This window comes from Salvia splendens, chromosome 6 (assembly GCF_004379255.2).
Source record: "Salvia splendens isolate huo1 chromosome 6, SspV2, whole genome shotgun sequence".
Classification (NCBI taxonomy): domain Eukaryota; kingdom Viridiplantae; phylum Streptophyta; class Magnoliopsida; order Lamiales; family Lamiaceae; genus Salvia; species Salvia splendens.
Window position 1 is genome coordinate 10497524 of NC_056037.1, and position 6947 is coordinate 10504470.

At 36.5% G+C, this 6947-nt stretch overlaps 1 pseudogene; it reads right to left on the reverse strand.

Moving 5' to 3' along the window:
• Positions 1-394: 394 nt before the first annotated feature.
• Positions 395-6201, reverse strand: LOC121808768 (annotated as a pseudogene).
• Between the last annotated feature and the right edge of the window lie 746 nt (positions 6202-6947).

A 6947-nucleotide genomic window follows, 5' to 3' on the forward strand; every position in this document is an offset into this window, starting at 1 on the left:
TTTTAGAAAGTTTATCCAATGAGAAACAGACACTTGGCAACAATAACTAAAAACACAATCGAACAAGTAGAGCACGAGCTTTCAAAGGTTGCCACGCTGCTATGAGGACATAATTGATACACCATTGATAATTTTTTTTGAAGATTTTGGTATAAATGGAAAAAGAAATGTCAAAGTTAGCATAGGAATCGACGTTAATCCAAGACAAAGTTGTAACAATAATTCATGGAAGTGTTTTAGATCCATAGATGAATAAATCAGATGAATCAGAAACAGGCAGAGGAAGCGTCATATTCTACGCCCCAACTAAGACATCATATCTGGTAAAGCATATGAGTACAAAACCACAAACAAACACAGCAAATATCTAAACACTTGGAGCTGCAAGAGGAAGCAATAGTAATTTAATAGATTCATTTATTTTTTTTCTTTTTAATTATGAGCAATGTCCTTCCACGTAATCTTACTAGCAAACAAATGTAGCTACACCAAATGAAGTGCAAAATATCCAAATGAAGAGTGGACTTACAGCTTACTAGGATAATATAGACTGTAGAAATTTGAGAGCAAAAGAAGCAAGTTACTCATCATCTTTGTATGGGTACTCCTCGGGCACTTGCTTCAGAAGTTTGACTAGTAACTCGAATACATCATCTCCTCTGAGCATGTCACACAGCCATGTGACCTCAGTTTTCATTGAGACCTAAACAAAAGAATAGAAATGATAACTGTAAAAGTGTGGTAGTGCTTGAATGAGTCTGGTTATGGTTATTATATCTCACAAGCTGTAGTTACTTCATCTAAACAAAGCCCATCAACAGAGTACAATATTTAGAAGGCGAGAGAAAAGGAAAAGCGAACCCAAAAGGGAAATTAAAAGGAATCATAATTTAGTAGATCAATGTCCCACTGACCCAACCTCTTACTTCTTTTGCCCCTATTAAATTAGCTCTGTAAATTATTCAAGAAGTGCTAGTCTACACTTTAATAGAGGACACCAGTGGGTGGCACTTCAAGAGGGATCTTATGCACACAAGTTATATTAGTATCAGATTCTGAAATGACACATCGATAAAAATGCACTCAAAACAGACTCAGATTAGAACATTTGATTTATGATGGATAGGGGTTTTAGTAGATGTAGACATATAGTAGAATGCTCACCATCTTAAGAGCCCCTCTGACAACTCCACTTAAAATATTGCAGTAATGAAGGCCTTGACAGGTATCAGGAAGCTCAACAAAGTCTACCAAAGGATTGTCTTCCAAAATGAGACTACAGGTTGTCCCTTCTGCATCCCAGTTAGTGACGGAGGCAGTGACTCCAAGAAACATTTTGAATCCAACCTGTAGACGAATGATAATATTGAGATTTGAGAACAGAAACAATCACACAAGAATATAATAACTAAGACTTTATGCTTGTAGCACTACATTTTCAGCATTGAGTTCACATGGAGAGCTTTAAAGAAATTCATGAGTTATACTACTAGTAATATAGGCATAAGCCTCTGCCCCTGGTACTTATATTATAAGCTAAAAGTGATCCTTCTTTCAGTGAGAAGGCAAGCCCGTAATGGAGGTTATATATGAGAGTATGCTTGTTCAGCCAAATGTACACCCCAAAGCTTTGCATAAAATCGACACCACCAACATTTGCCCATGAATAAACCTAACTATAATGATTATATACCCCTATGGTCCCCAATGTGCGGATACAGTTTACAGTTCAGCCACTGCTTGGAATTTCTAGAAATAACCTGTCCTAACTCCGAGGGTTAATTTGTGAAGTTGTATGTTAGGTGTATGGCAAGACACTTCAGATGAGATAAAATGATATCCATAGTGGAAGACAGGTTACATTAGCCTTTGTTGAAGAGACGATGCCTTTTGTCGAAGAGCTTGGTTAAAAAGGGTGTTGCAGGGACCTTGGTAAAGACTCTACAAATACAATATTACAATGAAAGGAAATTCGAAGACACTCGCCTCCAGAAGATGATTTTTATAGTACATTAAAGCCCTATTTGGTGATAGCTCTCTTGTTTTTCATCATTGCTGATGCTACTTGTTTGCCATGAGTTATATGTTCTGCAGTTTTAGCAAATGTGTTATGTATGTCACTTGCTAGTACTTGCAAACCTGATTTGATTTTAGCGAAGATTGTTTGAGAGAGAGCTACTAGCCTACTATACTATGGTTTTTACTTGATATGCTGAACACTTTTTCCACATCTAAAACACTTTATGCTTGTGATGCTTGTTCTTAATACACTTCGAATCCAGCTTCAAGATATTCTGGTTATTTGATTGAAATCATTTCCAATCAGCACAATTCCATTTTCTTTTCCTAAAAATATATAATGATGCTAATTGCTAACAAAAGGATCAAGGTAAAACATAGAGGTAAAACCTAGCATTAAAAAATCACAGATTCCTTCCGTTTAATAGCACAAAACATGAAGAAGAGAATACGAGGTAAAACCTTGGCAATGACATCAGCTGTTTCCCTGAAATCGACACACCTTGACACACTTGATTTGGCAAGGAATTCATCAACCAGACACGGGCCCCGATATTATAACCCCTGCAGTGGAACAATTCAAGTACTGAAAAACTCAGCTGTAAATTGTAATACAACATAATTACAAAGAAAATTATCGCAAAATAATTACTCCACTTGTTTATATAGTTATTTTGGACTAAAAAGGTCAAAAAAAAAGGAGAGAGAGAGACCAATCATTTACATTTGATCGAGCTGCTTGTTAACCTCCTCCACCTCCTCCAGATCGGTAATCAGTTGGCGCACGATAGCACTGTATGTCAGAGTAAAGAGCTCCGCGTTCTACCCAAATCAAGTCCCGCAATCAACCGTAACAGAACAAAAAATTAACCAATTACTAGTATTCAGGACAAAGATAGGAAGAGTTTTTCGGATGAGTGGGGCACTCTAGTGCTATAATAATGAAAATGTATCCAATTTGTTATTTCTTCCATCTATGGGAAAAACGTCATCTCCATTGGAGTCTTATTAAGTAAAAACGTCTACTCGATTGGCATTTTACAATTTCTTTTTGATTTTATGTAAATATAGTATATATTGTAAAATGCCCACTTGGTTGGCATCTTTGATTAATAAACGCCTATTCTGTTGGCGTTTTTAATCAAATTTCGAATAAAATAAATTCTTATTTATAATTGAACACACCCCATTGGCATTTTTTGACAGAATGAATTATATCGGATTCTCCTCCCCCAAAGCGAGAAACCCACCCACAACACACACAGCAGCGGCGGTTTCTCGGTGATTTCGGCCTCCCTCCATCAATTGCATTAACAAGGAGTGAATCGGTGCCATTCTTCCACATATTTGATATATTTTTCGGTTAGTATGCTTATTTTTTATAATATTAGAGTAATTGTTTGGTAGTTATTTAGGGTTTGTAATGGGTTGGAAATTAAGTTGAAATTTTGTGTTACATTATTATTTAGCGTAGTGGCTTGTTTGAATGACATTATTGTTCCTTAATAGTTGAGATATTGTTGTTTAGTTAGGGTATAAATTTGATTAAAAACCAAACTAGGTAGTGTTGTTCTAGCTTAAAAATTGGGCAACTTGATTGTGTAGGTGAATTGTGAATGTTGTGTAGGTGGAAAATTATGATCTTGGGTTTAAATTTGAGGTGATTAGATGGTTATATAGGCTACTTTGACAGTTGATTGCTAATTAGTTTTTTTAGTTGCTAATTTAATTCTATAATATCTATGATGCTGATGCATCAGTGTTGAGATTGTTATCAATGTAAACCTCTTGAGTGATTACATTGTGTTACCTATTGAGATTTTCTGGAACACTTTTTTGGTACATTATGTTTATGTGAGAATCATACAAATTGGCAAGCATAAGATATTGTGCATTATCTGATATTGATGTTCCATTTTGTGATATTGGGTAAAATAGTTATTGAAATTGTTTAGATTTGTGTATTGTTTAATTTGAATTGTGAATGTTGTGTAGGTGAATTATGGCAACATCATCAGCTTCTCGTCGAAGACTCTTATGTGGTCCTGAGGACCCTTCCATATTGTATCTTCAGAGACAGCATGTCTCTCAAAATATATGGGCATGAGTTGAATCACAAGACGTACGATGTCGAAGATATGAATGAATTATTTGGGATATTCCCATACATCCCCGTATTTTGACAATAATAGACGAGATGGGCTTTGGCGGCATATTGAGGTGTGGTCAACCAAAGGACATTGACCACCATCTTATCACCGCGTAGACTGAACGATGGAGGCCAGAGACTCACACGTTTCACTTTCCAGTCGGTGAAGTGACAGTTACATTGGAAGATGTGGAGGTCTTATGGGGCCTCAAAGTTGACGGTGATGCTTTGACGGGTTACATCCCCACTAAGGAAGCCAACTATTGGATGCAACTTTCTTTAGAATATCTTGGATTTACACCAGATACAGTTGAGTTGAAAGAAATGGTTTGGAAACAGACAAGCTTATCAAATCAACTAAGGATTGAGCTGGGTGATGTACACGACCACTATATATATGTTCAACGTGCTCGTGTTTATTGTCTGCTTTTACTTGGTGATCCCGAACGCTTCGGGAAATAAAATTCCATTCTTCTACTTGCAATTTTTCATGGATGTAGAACGATGTTCTAGCTGTAGCTAGGGTGGTGCGACTCTTGCTTGCTTGTATCACAATTTATGTGAAGTTGCCCTTGACAGGAGGACCGATGTCGAGGGAGCTTGTACTTTGTTACAATTGTGGGCTTGGGAGAGAATCCCAAATATTAGACCAAAGATGATAAATCCTGTGCATGTAGACTACGCACCATGTGCAGTCGCGTAAGTTGTTCACTAATTAATTTTTCAAGCATAATTTTCATTAATTTCTCTGTTATTCGCTCATAATTTAATTTTTTTTAAATGGAGTAGTCTGGCGTCATATGTAAAAGCACCCGGGCATTGCATTGAAAATTTAAGAGATCAGTTCTCCAGAATGCACGCCAACCAAGTAATTTATGTAACTTAAATTGTTTTTTTGTTTTTTGTTTTGATTGAATTTGTTTTGACTAAATTTGTTTCATATGTAGTTTATTTGGAGACTTAGTCATGCGAAACTTGTCGGATATTTGTGTTGACGGTCCTGCTATGATTCCCACATGTCTATCAAAAATTACACATATTTCATGCTTTGCTACATGAAGTCTTATGTGTTCCATAAACCAATTCCAACTTTCTTTGGTTTCATCATCAACAATGACATATGCAACATGCAAACATTTCTTATTAGCATCAAATCCAACGGCAATAAGAATTTTACCTCGACATCGTCCACGTAGATGAGTTCCATCAACTGTTAAAACTGGTTTGCATAGTTGAAAGGCCTCCACAGCTGGTCCAAAAGCCCAAAATACGTACTTGAATACCTTGTTCATATCGTGGCTTAATCTGTCACCATGCAACCATTCGACAATTGTATCAGGATTTTGTCTTTGTATTTCATTCAAATAAGACGGTAAAACTTTGAATGACCACTCCCATCCACCATACCATGCTTTCTTGTAACAAATTTTCACATGAAATCTATTTTCAATATCCGCCACAACCGTTTTTACCTTGTAGGCATGATCGTTTTCTATCTGGTGTCGAACACTCAACGATATCATGGACGACGAAAGATTAGCGTGCCCATCATAATTGCAATCCCCCATACAAGTATGAGCAGTGCTCCACACTCTAATTTGCCAATGTTCATCATGCTTTCTCAATGTTGCTCGACACTCCCACAAATACTTCAGTGCTGATTCATCCTCCAGATTTCCTTTTGGCCACTTACAAACCGCATGCCATCTCTTTCCTTTACTTTCAGCAACCGTATATTGTCGGATTTTTTCCAAATGCCAAAAAGTTACGGTCGTCTTCAATTCCAACTTCGTTCCAAATTTAGTATGCAAGCCGACATTGCTAAGATCTTTTTTCAGACCAATAATGCACACTAGGATCAGCAGTCTCAAAGTTCTTTGGATCAAAACTATCATATGTACCTGGTAAGGTGCGAAAATAGTCCATTCCACGTTGTGGAAACTGTCCAACTGCTCTTCCTCCAACTGATGTTTCTCCAACTGGAATGGATGGCCTTGAATCAATAAATTGTTCATCATCAGACGGATCACCATCTGAGTCTGTACTAACAATGTTTAATCTTTTGAATCATACGGTGATTGTGGATCAAGAAAGTCGGCTTTATCAGGACCTATAATGTCATCAACCACATGACAATTGTCACTGTCTTCTAAAGGCACGCCTCCAACATCAAAATCTTGTGTTGCAAGTCTATATGTTCCAGCAAAACTTAGTTCTTGGGCTCTCGTAAACGTACCAACATCATAACTTATGACATGATGACTATTTTGTTGAGTAATCGGCGAATACTCAACAAATAATTCAATTTGACCTCATGTAGCCATACTCTCACTGAACATTAGTGGCATGCATATTTCTTCTAGTAAAGTACCTATAAACGTGACTCCAGATCCAACGCATATAGTACGTTTCCATATTGTTTGAACTTTGTTTTCAAATATGCTTATACTCATCCTTTCACAAATTGTACCCACAAGCTTATCGTAGGAAACACTTTCGTCCAACATAATGAATCCTTTTGAGAAATGAGGACCATATGAAATAACCGCTCTGGGAATTATCTTTCCACCCCAATATAAATTGACACACCACGTCATACTATCTGCAATAATGTAGGGCACAAATAAAAATGTATTATTTACATTCATCATTATATAGAAGAAACTTTGTATATCATCAATATGTTTTCTATTAATTATACTACAATATATACTATCATAACAATCTATCAAATATTGGTAAAAAATTATGTATACTAACCGAATAGGAGGACTAATGT